Source organism: Lonchura striata, chromosome 7 (assembly GCF_050655825.1).
Source record: "Lonchura striata isolate lonStrDom1 chromosome 7, ASM5065582v1, whole genome shotgun sequence".
NCBI lineage: Eukaryota > Metazoa > Chordata > Aves > Passeriformes > Estrildidae > Lonchura > Lonchura striata.
Genome location: NC_140709.1, coordinates 19,117,356 through 19,141,183, shown reverse-complemented (window position 1 = coordinate 19,141,183; position 23,828 = coordinate 19,117,356). Strand labels below are relative to the sequence as shown.

General features: G+C 37.0%; 1 protein-coding gene across 16 annotated transcripts in view; it reads right to left on the bottom strand.

Annotated features, from left to right (window-relative positions):
- The window catches only part of B3GALT1 (beta-1,3-galactosyltransferase 1), a 185,264-nt gene that overhangs the window by 19,077 nt on the left and 142,359 nt on the right, over nt 1–23,828 (bottom strand). The window contains exon 5 of one of the 16 annotated variants that reach the window (XR_014956543.1): nt 16,676–21,823. The exons of the other annotated variants lie outside the window; for them this stretch is intronic. The gene's annotated coding sequence lies outside the window, so the exon portion shown is untranslated. Of the gene's footprint in view, nt 1–16,675; nt 21,824–23,828 lie in introns of those variants that run through there. 16 annotated transcript variants of the gene reach the window in all.

The window sequence follows — 23,828 nt, the reverse complement described above, 5'->3', positions numbered from 1 at the left end:
AAATTTCAATTTATTATTTAAAAAACTTTCTTGCTAGATGTAATGAAGAGTAATGCCACAAAACAAAGGGATGTAAATAATTTCTTGTTTATCTCTTGTGTATGTGGTAACAATGTAACCAAAAGTTACCCCAGTACTTTTAATGAGAGCTTCTCTGCTTTGTTATTCTTTCTCACTCTTCCTTTGTGTTTTTCTTTGAAAAAAACAATTTTTCTGTCTGTATAGCTCAGAGTCTGTGTACTTTGCAAAGATGCTGCCATCTGCCATTTACTTTCCTTTCTGAACCGTGATCTTAGACATATATTTCAGGGAAAAGGAAGTCAAGTGGTTGAGTTTATTTTCCTTTTGTGTGAACAACAATGCAAATAATTCCAGAGCCAGGAAGTAAGGCTGCCTGAAATGCCAACTGCAAATCTCCTTTTCAGCAAGTCATTAATTCATTCTGTGAAAAATATGCTGGGTAAAAAACTCCATTTCAATTCCTCCTCCTGTGCACTGGCTGGATCAATTAAACTCCATATAGCAAATTTTTGAGATAAATTTTACATTTTCTAACCCTTATTCCAGCTCATTTTTCTCTCAGCCTCTTGCTATACGTGCTTCTTGCAGCAGACAGGAGCAGAGGCGGCTGCTGCTGGACACATGGCAGGACCAAAGCTGCCTGTCCTTGGGTCACTCCGGGCTGCCACGAGGCAGTCTCTGACCTCCAGGACATGTCCCCCACAGAACTCAGGAACCCCTCAGTGGATGAGGGGAATTAATAGGGAGATAAAGGTCTCCTCCTTAACAGGGAAAGCGAGAGCGTGAGAAAGGGGCTGATCTTTCTCCTTCTCAACTGCTTGTGTCTTGTCTTTGGAGATGAGTGCTTCAGGAGTTGATAAAAAAACCTACATGAGATCAAGATGGAAAACATTTCTTTGCATCTGGGAAACTAGAGCCAGTGTGTCTGTAAGCTGGCACTGCCACAAAAATATCCATGCATTTGTAAATGCTTCATGATGATTTTTAGTCTGATCAGTTCCCTGGTCAGATGTGCCTCATGGTCACACAAAAGCCTGGATCAGCACAGCCGAGGGGCATCCTCACTTTGAAATGGGAGGATGAGGCAAAATGAGGCAGAGCTGTTTTAATGACCACACTTCTGCCTTAAATTAATATTAGAGAGCTGAGGGCTCCCCTTATTCCTTTAGGAACTGTAGCAATAGCCCCAGGATTTCTTTACACAAGAGTAAGACCAAGCACACAGCTATTTCCTCCTCTTGCGTCAATTGCAAACAAGTAAAAAACCAAAAAGCTTTTGCTTGCCTATCAAATATTTATGTTTAAATTTCAGTGATTACTGGAAAGTTTTGGAAAACAATTCAAGGACTTGTCAAGACTTAAGAAAAATACTTTCCCTTTAAATTTTTTTTTGTTTTCATAATAACAAGTGATATATTGGTCCTCTAACTCTCCTTAGATCACTCTGCAGTTAAACTGGAAACCTAATTGGATTTTAACAGGAAATCTGATCGAGCATCTAGCAGCTTTAAGTGGCATGAATAGAATAGCATTTGAGAATGTGCTGCTATTTTGAAGATGGATGCGATTTTCTCATTTTGACAGAAAATGAAAACATAGTGAGAGGCTGTCACAAGCCTCTGAATCAGCCAGATTCTTCTTAAAAGCCAAAGACAGCTTGGCTCAGGTAGGCTGTTCTCCCACATGTCTTTGCCAAAGCAGAGTGTGTGCCGAGGCTTTTTTGCTGTTGTTTTTTTCCTCCAAATGGTGTAACGAGGGATAGACTGCTGGTTGCTTGCCAAGGTTTGTACAATATTGTGGCCAAATGCAATCCCAAGCTGCAGTTTTGAAGGTAGCATATCAATCACTTACTCATCAGGTTCCTATAGTTCTTGCATGTGGGGTCAAACTTTTGTCATTGGGCCAAGGCTATTAACAAGTTTAGTCCAAATGTTTTGAGAGTGACAAAATTTGGTATGGTTTTCTCTCTAAAAGTTGATTTAAGTGTCCACTGGTAGGAAGGTAAGAGCCAATATGCAGCTAATCCTTTTTAAAAATCTCTATCTCAAACCTAAATTGCTAAATCCCTCAGGTCAGCTAAAATAATAATACTTTGGGTTTGCCTGTGATTTTTTTTTTATATACATCTAAAGTAAAAGCAAGAAGTTACTTGGTGTCACAAATTATTTACCATTATGGTTTGAAACAAATTTAGTTTTTTAAGTTTTAAAAAATTTCATGCACTTCAACGAAGTTATAATAATAAACAGAGCTAAAGAAGAGGATTTTTTACTAAACAGTGTGCAGTTTTTCGCCAGATTCATATGTACACCGTCCTTCTGTTGACACATGTTTTCAAAATAAACCTGATATTAATTGCACCTTCACTGGGCAACACAGTGGCAGAAAGATCCACCTTCTGGCTGTCAGGTCTTTGAGTGGGATTAAACACTTCTAGGAACAAAGTTACCCCCTGAGAGTAGCACATACATGCTATTTAATCACTGTACTTGAGAAAACTTCCCATCTAGGCAGGGTTAGTGACCAAAACAGGTGAGGAAGTCAATCTGCTTTGTCATCTTTCAGGTGTAACTTTATTTTACGTGAACTGTTCTTGTTCTAGGTGTTCACTTGACCTTGCAGCAATCCAAGATGCCCAAAGTAATGGTGACTTAAAATAAATGCACTGGCATTTATGATCATAAAAGCAATTTTAATATGGCAATATGCTGCATTTTAATAAACTACTACAAGTAGTCTCTCCCTTGTAGCAGGAGAGGGCAGGGTTGGTGTTGAATAACATTTTATTAAAGACTTCAGAGTGACAGTGTGTATGAAAAATCCACGTAAGAAGATTGCTTTGCTATGAGTTACAAAATATAGGAAAAAGTTCTCTGAAACCCAAGATCAGTTTTTAAAAGTGACTTGACAAGCTAAGAATTAATAAACTTGCTCTCCAATTTAGGCTCTTTGGAAGAAACATGGCTGACATTTTTAGTGTCTTAGTGATATGACAACAGACAAAAATCTACAATCACTCTTTAGATGCCCAGTATACTGCATTTGGACCACCAAAAGTATTTTCTTCCTCAAGTAATAACAGATTATTATCCTGGCTGGCAGGAAATAACCTGTAAATTATATCTATATCTAGCACATATGGAAGAAAAACCATCAGATAGAATCATACATGAAAAATAGGTTGCCTTGCTCTAGTAACAAAAAGTTTAGGCATAAAATCTTTTAATTTGAGAAATGATGAAACCAGCAGTAACAAGAATAACATTGCTATTTTCCAAAAGTAGATATATTAGATTGAGAGGCAGGTCATTTGTCAGCCACCCCTGTAGATAAAGTGAAATGGAAGACAAAAACATTTGCTCAGTATCACAAAGCCAGAGACTGCAGCACAGTATTCCATGTCAGTATATAAGATTATGTATTCTAAGTCATCTACCTCTTTTTCTGTATACCTCTAGAGTCACTGAAGAAGTCTCAAATTTCAGCATGCTCTAGCATCTCAAGTTCTGGGGGGAGGGAGAGATTGCAGGGAGTTGTCTTTATACAGCTGGCATCTGTATCCTTGAATGCCATTCATAAATTAGACTCCTGTTGAGTAACAGTGCCCCTAGGCACTTGCTGCTTAAAAAGTGCCCTTCAGAGGGATTGAGCAATCTTCTGCAGGATGGATTAAGCATTATACAGTGCTCACAAGAAACCAATATGAAAAATAGATAGCAAACCAATTAAATCACCTCTGTTGGTGGATCTCTAAGTTTTTAAAAACCTGCTGTGTGAAGTTCCTTTTGCAGCATTGTTTAGAAATTGTTTAGCTATAACTTTAAGTGATAGAAAGTGCACAAAATAAGTGTAGTGGGCATTTCAGTTCTGCCTTTATTCTTTGTTTGGCAGTTGATCTTGAGTGCCACCAGAGCCCATTAGACTCATTTTGCTGTAGTTTTACTATTGACATCTGAGATTAAATGTCAGGGTATGAAAGAATTTTTTTAAGGACTATGATTTTTTGTTTCAATACAGCATTGTCAGGGCCAAAGGACTGTAACAGCCTGCTGTGGTGTGTTATTTCAATCATTTTTTCTTGCCTAGGGAGAATATTTCTGATTAGTGTAGTTACTGTCCCTTTGTTACAAGGTTTATACAAAATTCAGCAGTGTTACTGCAACTGAACTTAATAGGAGCTGTGAATGCTTGTCCCTGGCTTTTTCCTGTTGGCAGTGCTCACTATTGTCTGATAAGCTGCAAACCAGGATAACTCCTTTCCCAGAGCAGTGGTGAATCTTGGTGCTACAATGCTTCAGTAAAAGATTTTTCAGTCCCAAATCCATGCTTTAAATATGGTATTCTCACTTGCCCAGTTGTCATTCAGTCTGAAAGAGATGGAGGCTGGAGACCTGGGGTGCTTTGGAGGCCAGTCCAAGAATGCCCACCTGGACTGTCCTTCCCACAGCTGGCAGTGGGGGGGTTCAAAATGAGCCAGAGCCAGTGCCTCATGATTTTACCTCTCATGTTGGTTCTGGGGCAGCATCTGTGTTAAGGCCTGGGAATTTAGTTCTGTATCTTTCTACAAAATACCCAAGAGAGTCCATGGAAATGGACTTCTGCAAGTGTAGGACACCCATGTGTAAGTTAAACACATTTTTCAATGTTTTTTTCATTCTTTGAAATGATCTGAAAATTTCAAGGGCAACGTGTGGTAGAAGTCTCATAAAGTGTTTGTGTAATTGTGATATATGCAGCCTAATAATACACTTTCTGCTCTCCTGCTTGATGGAAGCTTCTCCTTGATGTCCAGTGGATATTAAGCAATTTAATGACTTGATGAGTAAGAACAAGGTGATTGCAGAAGTAGTCTCAGCCAGCTAAAAGTGAGCATGCATCTCTTTGCTGCTCTGCTTTCTGTTTAAATGGTGCATTTAATTATAGGCATTGCATTTGGCAAGAGGTGTTTGGTTTGCAGCACATTCCTGACAATGTCATCTGGAGTCTTCTGTTACAGCAAAGACTTTGCCTGAGGGTTTGCCTGAACGATTTTATTTTCTGTATCCCACCCAGTGCATAAGAAAAGACCTTCAGGGAGCAAGCCAGCCCAGGTTCAGCATCTGTTGCTGAGCTAGGACAGCTTGCATGCAGCTTGGAGCGCAGGGCTGTCCGGGTGGCTTAAGAGAGGGGTTTTTGCCAAGCATGGTTGTCTTTCCTCTTACTTCTGTGAGGTTATTGAAGTCTGTCTGGGCCTCTCAGTATTAATAGCATTTACACAAACCCTGTTGTCAGCTGTTGCTTGAGGAGAGATTCTTCCTTTTTGCTGCTCATTCATTCTCTCTGCTCCAGGATTATGTGCACACACAGATATAGCTTCCAGATACAGTTTTGACTTTAAAATTTATAAATGAGTGTCAAGCTTCTTGTGCTACTGTTGTTGCTGTTATCTTTCATCTCTAGTGGGATGGGTCTTATGGCATTTGCAAGCTTTTTGTTGCTTAGTCTCCTTGAAGGACATCCAAGATAGTAACAAATACTTCTGAAATGGCTCCACAATGTGTTTCTAGTATGTGTTTAGGCCTCTGGTTTGGCTGGCTTATTATTTATTTTTTAAAGTATTTTGAATATAGCCTAGATTTGTTTGATAGATACACTGGGAAGAAAGAGTTGTATACTGTCTTGCCCCATACATAGCAGCCTAGTTAACTGCAGATCAGTAGCTATAGCTGTAGACTCCAAACATGAAAAATCTAGAATGTGTTCCAAGGAAAGGCTAATTTACCAAGGATCATTTCAAAGTCCTGCTGATGCCTGCTTTTCTGCCTCTGGTGTCTATAATTGGCCTGGGCAATGCATGGCTGTTTGTATCTCACACCATGCACTGCTTTATTTCTCTGGTAAAGGTTAACTGTTTAACTGATTAATTATCCAAACAGACTAGATTTAGCCATGGCAGCCCTTGGATTTTGAGAAGATGTAGCACGTTGACTTTATAAATGTAGCATCTGGCTTTTCCTATTTTAGCATGTGATAACATTTAAAGAGCTGGTCAGGCTTTTGGAATTTTAAATACCAGATCGGAATTTTATATTCCCTCTTTACTTTATTATGTCTAGTAAATACTGAAAGAAGTGGTGGCTGCCTCAAAAAGAGGACCTGTGCTTTTCAATGCCCAAGTGACTGGGCATTTATTTCTGTTGCTACTTTTAGAATTCTCATTATCACCTCTGTCTCTTCACCACCCTAAGCCTTGTCCATGTCCAGCATGTCTGCTTATTGCTTCTGTAACACCTTTTTTAGGGGCAGGATGCTGCCTTCTTTTGTTGTCACAGGAGCTAAACTTAAGAGGAAATAGCAGATAGGAACTGGCCTGTGCCTAGATCAAATTTCTAGTGTTCTCAAGCATTTTAATATAAACACAATTATTTTAAAATTAAATACAACTTCTAGAGTCTTGACTCCGCATTGGAAAAAAAAGATAAAAACCAGACTGGCAAGGCAAAGAAAAATTCTTAAATGTCATTGGACTTCTGATGTTCTTACATACAAGTCAACTGTTTTGTGTTTTTTGATATGCTTTACAAGCAGCAAAGAAATAAACTTGACATAGTAAGGATAAAGTGAGTCTCAGATACTCCTGAGAGACTCCAAGCTGCAGCAGGCACTGCATCTGCAGCTCCTGCATGTCAGCTGCTGGATCTAGTCCGCAGTGGAAAGAAAAATGTTTGTGATGAAATGGCTCTTTGTGATAGGTGGTGTCAGTAGTGGAGATGCTGAGATGTTTGTAAAAATAAACATGTACAGTCCAATATTAGAGCCATTAGATAGTTGCAATAGTTGTTCAGTGCAACTGTAACATTTTCTTTAATTTTCTAGCTAAATATCTACATCTTCCTTAATGAGGACATTGCTTATAGATAAAACTAATGATCAGGATTTTTATATAAATGGATCCCTCAGTATTATATTAATTTAGATTTGAATGTGTAGATATGGAAAATTTTAGTTTAATTTTTAAAAGTAATAATTTTAAAGGCTTTGAAATAAATAAATATATATTTTTTTTTCATATTGTCATTAGAAATGTAAGCACCATATAAATGGAGAAAGAGTGCCTGTTCACTTAAGATTTACAACTCACTATTGCATGCTCAGAAATAAGACCCTCATCTGACCTTCAAACTTCTAAATATTTGGTTTTGTCTTCTGACGTACAGGATTTCCTTCAAAAATTTGAGATCACAAAAAGTGCATAAGTAGTGCTGAATAAGTAGTGAGAGATTTTTAAATTGTGGTTTTGATGAACAACATGAAAACAGGAAAAGTGGAATAAAAAGTTTTCTATTCCTTACATTTTGTTGACCCTCATCCTTACTTTTAGCTTTTCTGCTAAATATCGAAAGATCTGGCATACTAGAGAATGACAGGAAGCACATCTGACAAACTGCTCTCTTACGTCTTGTTGAATAAAACATTTTGTGGAAATGGTTCTTGGCACCATCAGGTTAGCATTAGAAGTATAATGGCTTTAAAGGAAGCCTAAACACCCCCTGACAAATGACAGTTCCAGATATTACGGATTCTGCTGAAAATATCAAAAGAAATGTCCCCAGCAGTTGCCTAGTGCACTTGCTCATGACAATACTATTTGTCTGTCAGAAGATCACCCACATTGGTGATCTAACACTGATGATGCTGCCAATTTCTACATTATGAAAAGTAGAAGCCTTGATCATTTTGTCAGTCATACAGCCAAGGTTCTTGCCTTTCACTTCTATACCAGAAATTCCCCTTTCAGATTTCTCTAGCGTAGTTGGAGGGACCAGTTTGTCCAAGTTCTGAATTAACAAATTATTTCCATTTACTTGAAAAGTAAATTTAAAAAACCCAGCTCATAAAAACATTTTATTTTGCTTACTTGTTTTCAATAATAACCATGCTAAATACCATATAGATTTTGAAAGATGTAATCCTTGACAGAATTCTCAAACTACACTAAGCTGGACCTAAATGATCTTTAAGGTGTCTTCTAACCCAAAAAACTCTTATGTTTCCATGTTGGAGACTGATATAAGAGAGTAAATTCAGGCAATTATATGGACTTAGCTGCACATGTTTAGCATATGGTTTGAAAAACTAGACATTGTATGTGCTGAAGTTGACTGCTTCTATGAACAGTCATTGTGTTTCCATGAGTTTTGTGGCATTCTCCAGCTTCCCCCAAGCCACACCACCAGGAAACATTGTGTCCTTCAACCTCTGATGCTAGCAGAAGTGCCTGTTCATTATGGGCAATTATGAATTATTGTTGCTATATCCAGACACTTAAAATGAAATACTCCTAATATGGTCTCCTTGGCACTGGTAAGCTCAGGAAGCGTTCAAGGAGGATCAGAGCCACTGGAATGAGAATGAAAGCCTTATCATCACTTATTTTATGTTTCTCTTGGAAAAGTTATCTTTCTGGGAATTATTTTTCCTCCACTTTTCAAAAACGAATATCAATAAAACTTGGAAATTTGAATGTAGACTTCAAAGATTTATATTTAAAAATGTAAAATCAAAGTAATCAGGCAATCCTGATCAAAATTGTCTTTTGTTTGGTTTCTTAATAACAGAGCTTGAAGATAAGATGAACAGAACATTGCTTAAGTTGATAGATATAGTTTTAGATTTAGAATTCTTTTAAAACATTGACAGAAAATCTCATTTTGCTCTTAAATGCTTTGATATCAGGCACTTATTTAAAAGGAGGAGTATTTCTTATTCACAGACAGTTATGTTCTCATTATCCTTATTAGACACAACTCTCATTGGAATCATCTTGAACTTTGCTTCTGTGACTAATATGGGTTCAAATGAGACACTGACATTTTCAGGAAGCTCTTTGGTACACCATTTTTGCTTTGCTGTATCTTCTCTTCCACTCCTTTATTGTGGCAGACCTATTGTCCAATATACTTTTGTTCCAAAAATCTATTAATTCCTTTTTTTTTAAGAGAAAAAAAATAGGGGAAAAAAATCTCTGTATCAAAGGAAATTAATATTTGTGTCTCAGGGAACACTTCATTTTGAAAGTTGCTTGCAAAACTTTAAATAATAACAAATCCTGAGATATAGTCTCAGTGGTCTGTGGTGTATAAATATCTGTATTTTGACCCAATCTGTTTCAAGTGAGTTCATTAACAGGAACATAATGTATTTGACTTTTACATTGGTAGAAAACAGCAATCAAATTAACTAGATGCTGAGTGTATTTAAACTGTAATTTCTCCTTCCAGTGGGTCATATAGTGAAATAATTTTTCCAAAGATCCCTCTTCCTGCCTTTTAGTAACATTCTGGTTCTTGCTACTGTTGCAATTAGAAAGTTCTTACAGAAGAGAATATGAGATACAGCTTCATCTAACATCATCATTTCATGTAAGAAGAGTTTGGAAAAGAAATTTCTCAGTACTCTTGGATACAAATAATGTATTCAATAGATACTTTTTAAATGACACATTGCAGTTTTCTGTGCAGGACACCCTCAATGTTTCAAGAATAATAATTAATTAATTATCTGTCAAGCTTATCCCACAGGAGCTAATCATCTCCATTTTTGCTAATACTACTTTCTTCTCCAAAGGTGCTTTTTCTTTCAAATTTAATAAATGATTACCATAATTAATTTAAACATAGAGATTTATTTGCAAGCTGCCTTTAGGCTGAAGTCTATGGCTTCATTTTCAGGCCTCGCTAGTCTTGTGTACGTAAAATCACATCTGTTCTTTTGTCTGCTATATAAAATCATCTCACAAACAGTGCTACCTCTCTCTGCAAACTTAGAAAATACACTAATTAGTTTCCATTATCCTTCTACTTTGCATATTTTCCTCTCTACTTATAGTTTTATGTAATTTGCTTTGGTGGGCTTTGGTTTTTTTCATTATGCCATGAGCTTTTAAATTCGGGGATATAACTTAATAGGATCTGATTTAATAAGATGCCAGCAGCTAGTACAGGATATAAATAGTTGAAATAATTGTTCATAAATGCTTTTAATGCAAATATATCTCCAGTACTTACTGTAGAGCATTTTATTTCAAATTTTCTATTTTGATCTAAAAGTTCTCTTTGTATTAGATTCTTGCTTATCCAGCCCTGTGAAGTTAAGCACCGAAAGTTGTTAGGGGGTCAAGGGAAGATGTCACCAGCTAAAAGTCTCATTGGTTTTAATTGCTGTGTGCTATTAATTTGGTGACCTGCCACATAGGGCAGGTGTCATAGGACATTTATTCAATGTTCCCTAGCTTTCAGGTTTTCTTGTCATGTCTAAACAGAGCACTGACATTTTTCTCATCAAGTTTTGGGTTAGAATCTCAAACTTAAGCTAGTTTGAAAAAAACAATTTTGTAACTTCAGGATGATGATTAAAGAGAAAAGAAGTTCTGTCCTCTCCAGAACGTTAATGACAGACCAGATAACATCTTCCATCCTATAAATGAGTTTAAGCACTTGGAAAGCCAAGGCATATCAACAGAAGTCAAATTGAGGTTTTCAGAGCAGACTATGCAATCATCTCACATTGCAAGTGAATCACTCTGTGCAGTGGTTTTGTACTGTGAAATGTTTTTAGAGTGCTATTGCTTTGTATCATCCTGGAGCATAAGCCACCATAGGCCTGCTATAGAAATGACCCTATTAGGAACAGCTGAACAAGTGACAAATCTGCACACAGATTGCCAAATGAAGTAGTACAAATTCTATGAGTAGCTGTGCTATTTAAACCTTTCAGTTTTGTGGAATACACTTCTCTGATGATGCTCATGTTGTTATTGCAATCATAGATTACATCCAATCAGTTCAGGATTTTAAAGCTAGTCTGGGAAAACATGTAATGTAATTTATCATGCATTTGTAGTCAGCTGTAGTGATTGAATTGACACACATCTTCTCCTACAATTTTTTTGATCACTTTTGAAATTTGGTCATGAATTTGGAAAGAGCAATGCCAAGGCATTCTACACTCTTCCCAAAATTGTGCTGGTGATGTTTTCTGTATTTGTCAAATGGGGATAGAACAATATTTATCTTCCCAAAATTGGAGACCCACTTTAACAAACTGCAACCTGTTTTTGCACCTCAAAAACAATCAGATCTCTGCTGGAACAAAATTCAATGAGCAGTCCTCACCAAATATCCCAAGCCACTAAGCCACCAGGTAGAGTGGCTTTTTAAGACCTTCTGATAAAGAAATAATTTCAGCATACAAAATTATTTAAATCCAGGCTTGAGATGTAACTTCTCATATTTTCAAAGTTTTAAGATTTAAAAAATCTTTATCTTGCTATTCATGGCCAGGTAATTTTGCAGAATGGAGTGAAAGGAGGATATGGCTAACTTGCCAGTAAAAATGTGTCATTGCTTTTCAGGACGTAAATCTGTGCTACAAAACTGGACACTTGTGGAAGCTATAGTGTCTGTTTCATGTTTCTCAGACAGATCTGGTCTTCTGTTTCTACTTCGTGGCCAGCCACGACCACGTGGCTCCAGCACAGATTATGGACATGGAAAGCTTATTTACTTTAGCCAGTTGAGGCTGTATCTTCAGGCTGACTCGTCCTTACTGTTACCTGCTTTATTCCTCTCAATTCTGTCTAAGGAAAATGGGTCTAAATTCTGCATATATTATCTGAAACACATTAAATGTTTGTTTCACATTATCATTGGAGCCTTACTGGAGCTGTTTTTAATCCTTTGCAAAAATGGTTTAATAGAAAGCATAGAGAAGAGAACAAATCAATCCAATCACCATGAGGATTTGCATCAGTGACGTAGGATAGGCAAAGGACGCATTCCCCAAAGCTGTAGACCCCTGATTACAGGACTTGCCTTGTGCATGCTGGAGCAGCAGGAACTCTCAAGTTTGTAGCTGCCTTCTACACCACTGCTGTTGGCTCACAGAGCAAAAGTTGTGTTTGCTTTGAACCCCTCCTAAAGTTTGATGGCCAAAGGGCTCTTCACGTCTGAGGGGTGTGGTGGGTGAAGCAGCTACTTCCTTGCCTCTCCTCACTGTCAGACTGGGACCAGTAAATAGATGTCTGTGTGGGGAAGGCAGAGGGATGTCCTCTTTAAGTGTCTTTCAGTTTTTCCATCCCTGAAGCCTGACAGAGACTTCATTATTTGTAATCACTGTAATTTTCTGTTGCTGACCTATCATGCAAAATGCCTACGTGGATATTTTTATACATTTATACTATTGCCTGGCAGTTGGGGACTTTTTAAAGATGCAACTTGTGAATTCTGGGTGATTTTATGAAGCCATTGTATCATGACTGCTTTGATATGCATGTGACCCATGATAAGCTGTTAAGGCAGAACAGGACTGAGGGCTGGGTGAAGAGGAGGTGAGGTGGCTGCTGAGCATGTTCTTCAGGACATGGGTGTGGGGATGTGAAAATTCAACTTCTAAATGTTGCCTGCAGAGATTGGAGCAGTTATATCCATTCACTGGAGTTACAACAAACCTAAATTGTACTCATTATTTAGTATTCTAATGTTTGCCTTGAAACACTGGTTTATTGGTTAATTATATAGCATGCCTTTATGTGTTCTCCCTATATAGAAAACATTTCAAAGAAGGGTCATAAGATTTCCTTTTCCATTCCCTGAATTAAATTAAACAGGAGAACTTTACTTTGCTGTGGCTATCTTTTTACCTTGCAGCACAGCACTGTGGTAATGTTAATTTTTTTTGTGAACTCGTTAGTTTTGTTCAGTACCAAATTAAAATGCTAACAAATGAAAAACACTAAAGTAGAACTCAGTAACACATCATATGTTACTGCTGCTCCTTTGATGAAATTATCTTGTTGTTCTAATGTAGCAGGATCAGCTTTACCTTTCACTCCAAAATGTCATCACATTGTAAATAGCACATACAGCGTTCTGTGTATATACTGTAATTGCACTTAGGCTTGACTCGTTCTCGTGCTCCTTGTTTCACTGAAGTCAATGAGGTTATGTGGTTCAATGAGAGCAAAATGTATTCCTTTCATTTAGACTAAAATGGCAAATTACAGCTGTGAGTGCTTCTGGGAACATTGTGAAAGTCACAATAAAATTTAAATATAATTTATGCATTGATCTGAAATAGGAAACTTTGAGTGCTCAGGAATGTTACAAAAAAATGGAGTGACTAGTGTTGAATTTTGGTCCTGTTTCTTCATTGCATTTTCACCACCTCTGTACAGCTCATTACAGAAATTGTGATCTGGTATTGCTTCTTACAAAAGAGGAAAGCAATTTTTGTCTAGTCACAAAAATAAAATGTTGGACTCACTCTTTACCAGAAATAATTTTAAAAATAACTGAAGGGAATAAAATTATTTTTGTAAGATATTTTCTTCTTGAACATAGATATGGACTGAAATTAACAACATTTCATAATAAAATACCAGAACAGTGACTTACTTTATCTTCATCATCATCATCACCTATCATCATTATTTTAAAACTGAATGAAGAGGGTTTGTGATTTGCTCAAGTCAGTACATGTTCATCTGCATCAGATGTGCAACCAAGACTTGACTTTTTCCTGTCTCAGCTTTTTCTTTTCATACTATGGTATTTTCTGCTGTGAAACATTGAATAAAATGGAAGATTATATCCTCAGATTCTAACACCCAATCTAAGTGTGAGAAATCACCTACATGTCAGTTTTAAAGACCAGACTGTAGGATATCTACTAGCTTTTTCTGTCTAGAAGTACAGAGCACTGGCAGCATTTGTGATTTATCAGGCACTGCAAAGGTGAGGCTGCTCTCTTAAACACACTACAACACTTGTCTGTCCCGGGCCAGAGCTGGTTCTTGGACCACTGCTGAATTTTCCAGTTAGTGGGATAGATGCTGCATCCCCTATGGGGACAGTGAAGTCGGTGTCCTGATGATGAAGTGAGGAAGGCTTAGACAGCCTCTGAAAAGCAGTGCTTGCATGATGGGACAGGGAATGCTCTGGGGCACTTGTGAGGGATAGCAAGTGAGGGAAGTGGTGTAGAAAGGATTTTGTGTAGATCTCAGAAATCTGGGGAGTTTGGTTTAAGGTATAACTTATGGTAAACCAAACTGAGATATAAATTGGTGATGTGTCAAAAGTTGCAGGGATTAATGTTGATCCTCAACAGAAAGACATGATTATCACCTTTTCTTTATGCGTTTAGCTTTATGTAGGAAAAAAAAATCTAGTTCTAAATATCAGTGTAATACTTCTGCAGTAGTGAATATTGTGTATAGAAAAAAATGGACAGATAAACTGCACTGACTCACCTCTACTTGAGTAACTAATATGAACACCACAGTGCAGGACCTCACAGTGAGTGGTTGGGTGTGCAGCACTGACCTGGTTTTGCATGTGCAAAAGTGGAACACAGCACCCTTTGCATCCAGCTGCTTCTTCCTGCACTTTCAGAAGCTGTGTAAAGCTTTCTGAATGTATGCTAGGGATCTATAGTTTTATATCGGCAACTTAGTTCCTTTTGAAAAGTCATAGAGCAAATAAATGCCCCAAGCCATGGCTCTACTTTTCACCTCATAGAGACTGTATGTAGGCTGGTTAAATGGATGAAAGGAAAATGTAGCTTTTTCTTGTAGCTTAGCCACAAGAAAAATAAGTCTTCTAATTGATTGGATCAAGAGGACCTCAGGGACCCCTGCTTGGATGAAAATGGAATGTCATTTACAGCAGAGACAGGAAATGTGATCTAACACAGCTAAAACAAATCAGGAGTCTGAGAGATTAAAGTTAAAACTAAAGTTAGAGGTAAATGTGAATAGCTTAAGCTGTGGAGAGCCAAATTTTGTACGCTTTTAGTCCATATTCATACCCAGGCTGATAGATAGGCCAAGCCACTATAGTTATACTTTCCATGAAGAGCAGCTTTCTTAGGAAACTGTGCTCAACAATACCAGAATCTTTCACTGGAGTTTTTAGCTGATTCCTCCATCTAGATGCCAAATCCGGCAGGCAGATAGGTAAAGTAAGGGTTCTGAACTGATTTGTTGGCAATTTTAAGTTGAAATGAGTATTAATTGGTGAGGACAGGTGAAGCAACAACAATATAACCAGCCACATCTTCCTATACAATGGAAATTGAAGAAATCATGGTTAAAATTTATAGTGTTCAGGGAATGCTCTTCCATTCTTTCAGCTGCATTTTGCAGAGGAAACTGAACCATATATTCTTTATGCACTAAGAGCAACCTGGACTACTGCTGAAAGTATAAGCAAATATCTAAAATCTGTTACTATGCCCATAATACCAAGTATTAAAGCCTTTTATGTCTCTCCTTCCCATACTAATGTTTCTATCTTTTCTCACAAGTGTTCACGTTCAAGCCTCCAGTAGGATTCTCCTGGCAGGTGGGAATTGATGCAGCTGCCTCTTGTAGATGCTCATTGTATTGGTCATGGGGCTATGGCAGGTGAACAGGGTGGTTTTGATGACCTCGTGGGAGGACCGCAGGCACCTGGAGCCAATGAGTGCAAACAGCTTTGATGTGTGCAGGAGGTGGGGCAGAGGAGCAGGGCCCAGCCAGGGGTGCTGTGGCTGCAGGGAGGCTGGGCAGCCTCGTGTTCTGTCAGAGGTGAGTGCTGTGCACAGTGAGCACAAGGGCAAGGGAGGGAAGACCAGCTCCACTGACACCAGTTTGTGGGTTGCACAGCCATAAAAGAGTAAAGGATTAGCTCATTCATATTAATTTTCCACATGTTTGTGTGGGACAATTTAAGTCATTAAATGTGACTTAATTTGGGTAATTGCTTATATAGCATACTTGTATGTCTATGTACCTGAAGAGAGAGTACTCTGTAGGTATGTAAATACTGATGGTTTGCTATGGCTGAGTGATATGACCCTTTATTTTGAACTTTGAAATTGACTTTTTTTCTAGCTAGAATATTATTGAGCCCACAGGAAATGTTTGCTTTTCAGAAAGTCTGTGATTTTTACAACAGTTTTCTCTGAATTAATTGGCAGAAAATGATCGTGACCTCATTTTCCAGACCTTGGAGAAAATGAATCTGAAACAGTTGACAGCTACTTAAAAATGATAGCTTTGCGTGATAATTTATTAATTAATTTTTCCTACTTGGAGATGACTGCCCTTGTACACAAGGGTTATTAGTATTTTGCTGTTACAAGCATGCTATTAGTCACATAAAACTTGCTTTGTTCTTGTGAAGCTGTTAATTATTTTTTCTACGTAAGTTTTTAGTGGGCCTGCAGGAAAGAATTGTTCTGGTTTTTGATTTATTTTGAAGTAGGATTCCTGAGGGTTGGTTTCAATAATGCAATCCATTTGTCTTAAACACTGTAAAGGCTCATGGCAAAGCTCTAAAAATCAATTTTTTGAGAGACAGAGAGAAAATGTATAGCTATACAGCGGTTTTAGCAGTCCAGAAATGTGAGGTGTTTTCACTTTTAAACCAGTCTTTAAATGCTTATAGGTTTGTTTGTTTTAATAGGATTATAATAAAATATTTAAGTCTCAGAATATAGGCAGGAAAAAAGTGGACATAATTTATAAAAGCAAATAAGATATAGTAATGAATTCAAAATCCCATTAAAGCACATTGCTTAGAGTGTAAGATCTCTCCTACAGAACTGAACATAAAACCAGAACTAGAATGTGGTGTTCATTAGAAATAATTTAATGCTGTATTTCCATTCTAACTAAATACAAAATATGAGTGGCCTAGCTGTCAAAAAGTGAGCTTGGAAGCAAATTCTGGGATAATTTTAAAGGCTGGTGGCCCAGAGTGCAGAGTGCCCACCAGAGTGCCCATGTGTGCAGAGATAGGTGGGAGGGGGAAGGAGATAGTTTAGTCTAGATGGTGTTGCCTTGAGTTCAGGTGTGTCCCCAGTGCTGAGCTGCTCTCAGTAAAAGCTCAGCTGGTGGCTGGGACAGAGCAGCCTCTGCACCTCCTCAGGTGTCTGGCAGGTGAGGCTCTGCCAGGAGCTCTGTCAGGCTCCTCCAGGGATGAGGAAGGTGCTGGCCCTGTCCTGGGGACTCAGCCAAGTGCTGCTGCACAAGTGGCCTTGCTTGGTCACCAGCACAGTGTGAGCCCCATCTCACAGGGTTTAATCAAATTATAGAGGTTTATAAAGTAACTTTGTGAAATGGTTTCCAAATTTGTGATGCAAGTTTGGGAATGCAGATGAGGTTCAGGTTCCTTTGAGTTATTCAGCCCTTTCTGTAGGGAGAGAAGCTGTGGTGTGAGTCAGGTTGATTGACTGTAGTAATTCTGAAAAAAAAATAGTGAAAGTTTTATGGATAATGTTATACAAAACAGAATGGAGGAGCTGAAGTATGTTTCTGACTTGCAATACAGCTGGGGATCTGAAAGATTCTGTTTTGCTTTGCTAATGTGGGACAAATACTGGATGTGCAATATGTGTATTGGTAATATTTTGCATAAATCCTTAAAATGTTAATATTGGAGTAGATTTGTTTGAACAGAATAGAGATATGTTCACTTCATTGAAATACTTCACAGTATTCATTTGTAACAAAGCTGAAAAATAATTTAAGCAGACTTTTTATTAAACATGAGAAATCTAATCCGTGCTTCAAAAATGTATTTGCATGGTTTGAGGGAACTTCTGGGACTGAAAGATGATGAAGAAGAGGCTTAAGAGTAAAGAATTATACAGTAGTGAGACTTTAAAAAGACACCAAATTTAATCCTATAAATCCTGTAGGAGTTACAAGACCGGACTTCAGCTGATAAAGTTTTTGTTGCCCCATTAAAGTAATTCCTGTGTATTTTTGCAGGAGATCTCAAGGTTTATATTTTCAAATTGTATTCCTGTATAAAAAATAATCTCTGAATGGAAGTCTGTGATCAGGGATTTTCCTAAATACAGGTTATATGGCACTGCTGCCTTCCCCTTCTTGCGGAGCTGCCCAGGGCTGAGGACAGGGGCTGGGCAGAGCTGAAGAGCAGGTGCTTCATCACCTCAGTGCTATTTTACGGCAGGGAAAAACCAGATTAATCTGAAGTAATGATGCACCATCCTCAAGCCATGAATTTCCTGCAGGAAAGCATCCTTCCCTTTTTTCCCCCCACCTTGTCAGCCTGGCTCAGGGAGTCTGTGGCTGGACACGTGGGATGGAGTGAGAGCCCTGGGCTCTCGGGGGGCTCTGCCAGACAGGGTGTGCCCCCCAGGGAACAATCCCACCTTGGGCTTGCCTAGTGCCTCAGGAGGCCTGTGCCACTTCCAGCTCTTGGAAATGGAGCTCTGTGGCTTTTTATTTGTTTTGTGAACCTCATGACTAGTAGAGATGAAGCATTTCAAATGAACTTTTAGGATCAAAAATAAACTAATTCAGGTGCTTACTTGCTGCAGGGACTTGATAGCTAAGGATAGGCACTTTTGCTTCCATATCATATTTTTTAAAGAGGATGCCATGTAAAAGTTGATATTTATTAATATATTATTTGCTAAGTTATTAATGGATTTGCCCCCATTATCCTGTTAATTTTGAGGTGCTAACTGCTGGCAAATTCTCCCCTTTTATTAGTGGTAACTACTTTTAAAATTACAAAGATTTGTGAGTCATAGCAATACATGGAATTACATATAAATGCTAAAAATAGGCATTTTAGTTTGCTTAAAAATTATTAAAATGAAATTTCTGGCTATGTATCATCCTAGTTGTTCCTGTAACTCATGGAACAAGTGATTTATCTGGTTAATGTGGTCTTTTTTCTTTTTGTGCAATATCAATATTTAGGTCATGATTTCTTAAGTGTTCATGTTTATTTGCCAAAATATTTTTTGAGTTTTTAATCTCAAAGAATAACAGCGATTAAAAAAAAAAATTATGTAGTGCTACTTAATTGTGCCTGTTTGGATAAGCAAAAGAGTAGTGCATTATTTTACTCCCTGGATAAATTTGTTTTGTTTGTGTGTCTGAACTTACCATTTTATTTCTATATATTCTCATACATTTACTTCTGAAGTTTTTCTTCTGTTTGTGCCAACAAGTACCTGAATATTCTAAAAAGAAAATGTGAAGTAGATTGGAGAAATCAAAAGGTGATTTAGACTATGAAATAAAGAATTGGTACTTTTTTTGAGAAATTACAGGGAAAAAAGTAGGGTAATAAACATAATATTGGAGGTTAAACATTTACCTAGTTATCTTCTAATTAATATTAAAAGTGAAGAAATTCTGGAAATAATTCAGAAAACATGAATTTAAAAAAGAATCAATTCCTGTAACCCTTAGAAACTCAATAGAGTATTGAATGCACTTTTTGCATTGATTATAAATTTTCTGTTGAGTACAGAGGTGATTCTACTGCTCTTAGTCCTTTGACTGTTGATTTTTCTTCTTTTTGGTAAAGGATTTTCATAAAGTCTTTTCTAATTACCTCATTTATCACTTAGCTCTCTGAAAGATGCCTCATAAACTTGAACAACTTTACTATATTGTACCAATAACTTAGCAGTTGCTGAAGTAAAACGTGGTTGGGGGTTTTGTTTGTCTTTATTTGGAAATATTCAACTAAATTAGAGCTGAAAATAGTTTAAAAATACTATTATAACTTATGCTATAGAAATATTTGTTATTTAATATATATGTTATTTCAAATATATATAGAAATATCTGTTATTTCAGATAAAAAGGTGGGGTTTTTTGCAGAGGGTCATCATATAAGTGGATCTTGCATTGTTGCTTGACAACAGCTTGAAATGGGATTGGATTTGCTGTGCTGGCTTTTGTGGGTGCATCTATAGATGTCTTTGCTTGTGGGATTCTACCCTGTGGTTTTTAAACAAATTGATTTTAGAAATTTCTGATTCTTGTATAAATATTTCATTGAATATTTATTCACTATGCAAAAATTTAAGGAAGTTAACTTTTTTCATTATCCACTCATGTAGATTTGCTTCTGTATTCTACCTGTGTCACTTGGAGCCACGGGACACAATGATCACTGATGTCCTACTTTTTCTGTGAACATCATCTAAAGGACACTTCGCAGAAAAAACACCTTTCATGTCCTCAGGCCCCACTTCAAATGGGAAAATCTAAAGCATCAGGTGAGTCTGAATGAATGACTGTTTTACTATCAGATATATATATCACAATCAGAAAGCCAAGAACAAATGCAACTGTTTCCTGGGCAATGAGGCATGAGATTAAAGGCTGGTGTCCAAATGTAAGAATCAAATTAGCAAGTGATTTATGTCCATGGTACAAAATCAAAATGCTCCTAATTCAGTTGCATATTCCAGCACTGTGTGGGTTCCTCTCCTTGTAAACTACAGAAGAATTTTAATGAGTAGTTAAATGTGTATATGGAATAATAATACGTATAATAATATGTGGTTATGAAGAAATGGCATGTGAGAAATAGTGTACAAGTGGTGCTTTCTTCTTCATGTTTTCCACACTGAACAATGTACACCAGGGCCTTTAGTGGTGCAAGTTATTATGGCTACTGACTGCAGTTTCAGAGCTTCTGATAAGTTTGAGGATAAGCCGAATCAGTAGTTACACACTGGGTAGGAGAGCACATTCTTGAGAGGATGCTTTCAGCATCAGACTGCTGCATTTTGCAATGGTTCTCCACAGTCTAATGGTGCTTTGGAGATTCCTGTGATGTTTTTCATAAACATAAAGTAAATAGAGGGGAAATTGTACTGTTCCTTTGTGATATGTTCCTTGAGGAGTGAACTGATGAAACTTAGAGATTGCTTTATGAGAGTAATGTGGTCACATTAAATACTTGAGAGATTTTGGTGGTGGAAAGACTTGAAGGTTATAGACTAATTTAGATAGAGACTTATTTCACAGGTCATTTATTTGGATGATTGGGATTTTACAAAAGGAGTCTGGGGAAATACATTAATTTCTTTGACATGACTAAAGTGTATGGCTTTATGATCTCACTTTATTGGGTAATACACCTTTCTGATTTCCTTTTAACAGCCCCCCAGAATGTATTTATAACTTAGAGGATCATGCTTAAGCTTAGTCTAAACATGCATGTTTGTTGTGTGCATTTATAATAAATGACAATGGAAGAAGAGTATTGAGTTGTAGGCATTAGAAACCAATTCTTTGATGACGAAGAATAAATACAGCTGATGGAAGATAACTGAATCAACACACCTGTTTGTCCTCACAGAAACAATGGGCATAGATTCTGAGACAAATATATGTGTAGACAGGGGAAAATTGAGGACATATGCTGGCTTTTCAAACAATGTAGAGAATGTGCATTTAAATATATTTACATGTAAGTCTGTAAAGTTGACCTAAACACCAAATAAAAAAAGTCAACTAGATGTGACCCTGTATGCCTTGTAAACCCTACTGAATAACTGCTTTTATTGCTTTGCACAGTGCCTTGCTAAACATGATTATGGAGATTTTAAATCCACATTGGTTTAGGGTAATGCAAAAAGAGCTATGTTTAAAATCAGCAAGTAAATACATCCCATGTTAATAGAACCTACCTCATCTAAGCATGGCCTTGTGATTTTTATTATCATGGTTGCCTTCATCCTAAATTGTATAATTAAAATGTTCCTAATTACTAGCTTATTAGAAGGGGCTTTGAATGAAGCAGTTGAGAAATTTGGATGAGAAAAGAGAACAATTTCACTCTTTCATTGTTGTTTATTCTTAGTGATGCTTGGTTCATCCTCACAAGCTCTCACCATTTGTGGTCACTTTGCTTTGTTCTCATCTTGTCATGACATCTGCTCAGTCTGTGTTATGAATTTCACTACAGTGTCATGTTTCCTGATGCTGTCAAAGTCTCTTTAAAAAAAAAAAAATACAATTCAGAAGGTAACAAATGTGAGAGTTAGTGATCATACTCTTTTATGTGAGTTTTGGTATGCTAGATTTTCTGGTTTTATACCATGAAAAAAAACTTCATTAGAGAGCATGTAGTTACTGTGACCTCTCCTGACACTGTTTGCTGTTTTACAGTATTGCTGCAGTGAATGAGAAGCTCCTGAAAGTATTCAGTGTCAGTATTAGTTACCGCAGTACCATTGGCTCTATAATGCTGCCAGAGACATAAGCTCCATTTCTCTTTTTTCTGGTCCTTTCTTGCTGCAGTTGTGTTTTCTGAAATTAAGACCACCGAACTTTCTAGGAAAAATATAAGATTTCATGCTAGGTTTTACCTTACTTCCACTCTTCCTGTTATAATTTAGCAAAATATACTCAAGCGATTGAGAAGGTGATTCAGATAAGGTGTCAGATGGAAATGAAAACCAAAAATTTTGGCTCTGAACTTATGGATGAGGTTATTGAACCTTATAGATAGACTCTGTTCTATTGGTGGTACTGCTTGTACTGTTCACTGTGGCTTACGAAAAAGCATAATACAGAGAACGAACTGATTGTTTTTTAAACTCTTTTTCCTTCTTTATACCTGGTACTTCATTCTTTTGAACCTCTTCTGCTTAAACTTCAGCTTTTAAAATGCCCAGTAGATATTTTTTTTCTGCTAATTAATGTACCAAAAGTAAATTGAGGTTGTTTTTGGATATAAACTGTATGAATCCTTGTCTATACAGAACAATTCATAAACTTCTCTGTAATAAGAAGATAGATAAAAATGAAAGATGGGGGAAGGAGCAAAAAGTCATAGGGAAGAAAGAGGACAGACTTTCTTGATTTAACCATCCAAAGTGTGGAAGGTTTTGCAGTGTTCTTTGTTCAAGAAATTCAGTTAATTCTTCCAAAATGCCTGGTGTTGTAATATCTATGATGGAGTTAATTTTCTTAATTTCCTAAGATTTCTGCTGTTTCTTGAGATGTAGGGGGAAAAAATAAATGCATTTTAAGATTCATATTTTCTTCATTTATTGAATAAATCATCCTGACAGGAGAGGAAATAGCTATCTCCCTGCTGTGGATATAAAAGATACAATCATCTTTCTGCTGAACCTTTAGATCTCATGCATGTTATTATAATAGACTTTGTTACTGCTGAGACATGAAATGAAGCTTTCACCAAAAGTTTATATTAAATGCACTGGTTTTCGAAGCCTAAAGTAAGTGTTAAAGTAATGAAATGTTTTATATTCAGCTTTAACACTGGACAGTCATGATAAAAAGCAAATATTGCTTCATTCAGCCAGGTATTTTGTAATTCATATTACTTATGCTAGTCAGGGAGAATAAGAGGTGAAGAGATAGCGTAGAGATGTCTATGATTTTCCTAGAATTTTAGGTTTTGGTGGTGTTTGTAGAAACTAATGTGATTTTAAAATTTTGTTATTAATATTGCAAACATTATTATTATTAATATTGCAGCTTATAGTTTTTCTGTTAAATATATATTGTGAAGCTCTCATTCATTTCAGCTTTGTTGTAACTTAGGGCCAGATTCCAAGCTGTGCAGAAAAGTGCACATCCTTCTGCTAAACTGGACTGTATCAGCCTTCAGAAGTCCTTAATATCAAGGTAGCTTCTATAAATAGCAACAGTAGTAGTTTGGACAGATGGAAAATGTCTGCTATTCCCTGGAAGTTCACAGTAATTTCTTTCATTTATTGAGATATTTTACCACTTCTTTAGAGAAGTGTTTTTCTATGCAGTCTGCTTGGCATCTAAAGGGTGTCATACTGAACAGTTATAAGTGAACCTTTGGTTTAAGAGGAGACATTAGGCAGACTGAGAAGTCAGTCCTGCTGGACCATCTGCTACATAAAAACAGAGCTGAATTAATGCAAACTTGAGTAGCCGGACTGGCAAAATCAAAACTTATGAAAAATAAACGATGAAAATTTCATTTTATGGGACTCTT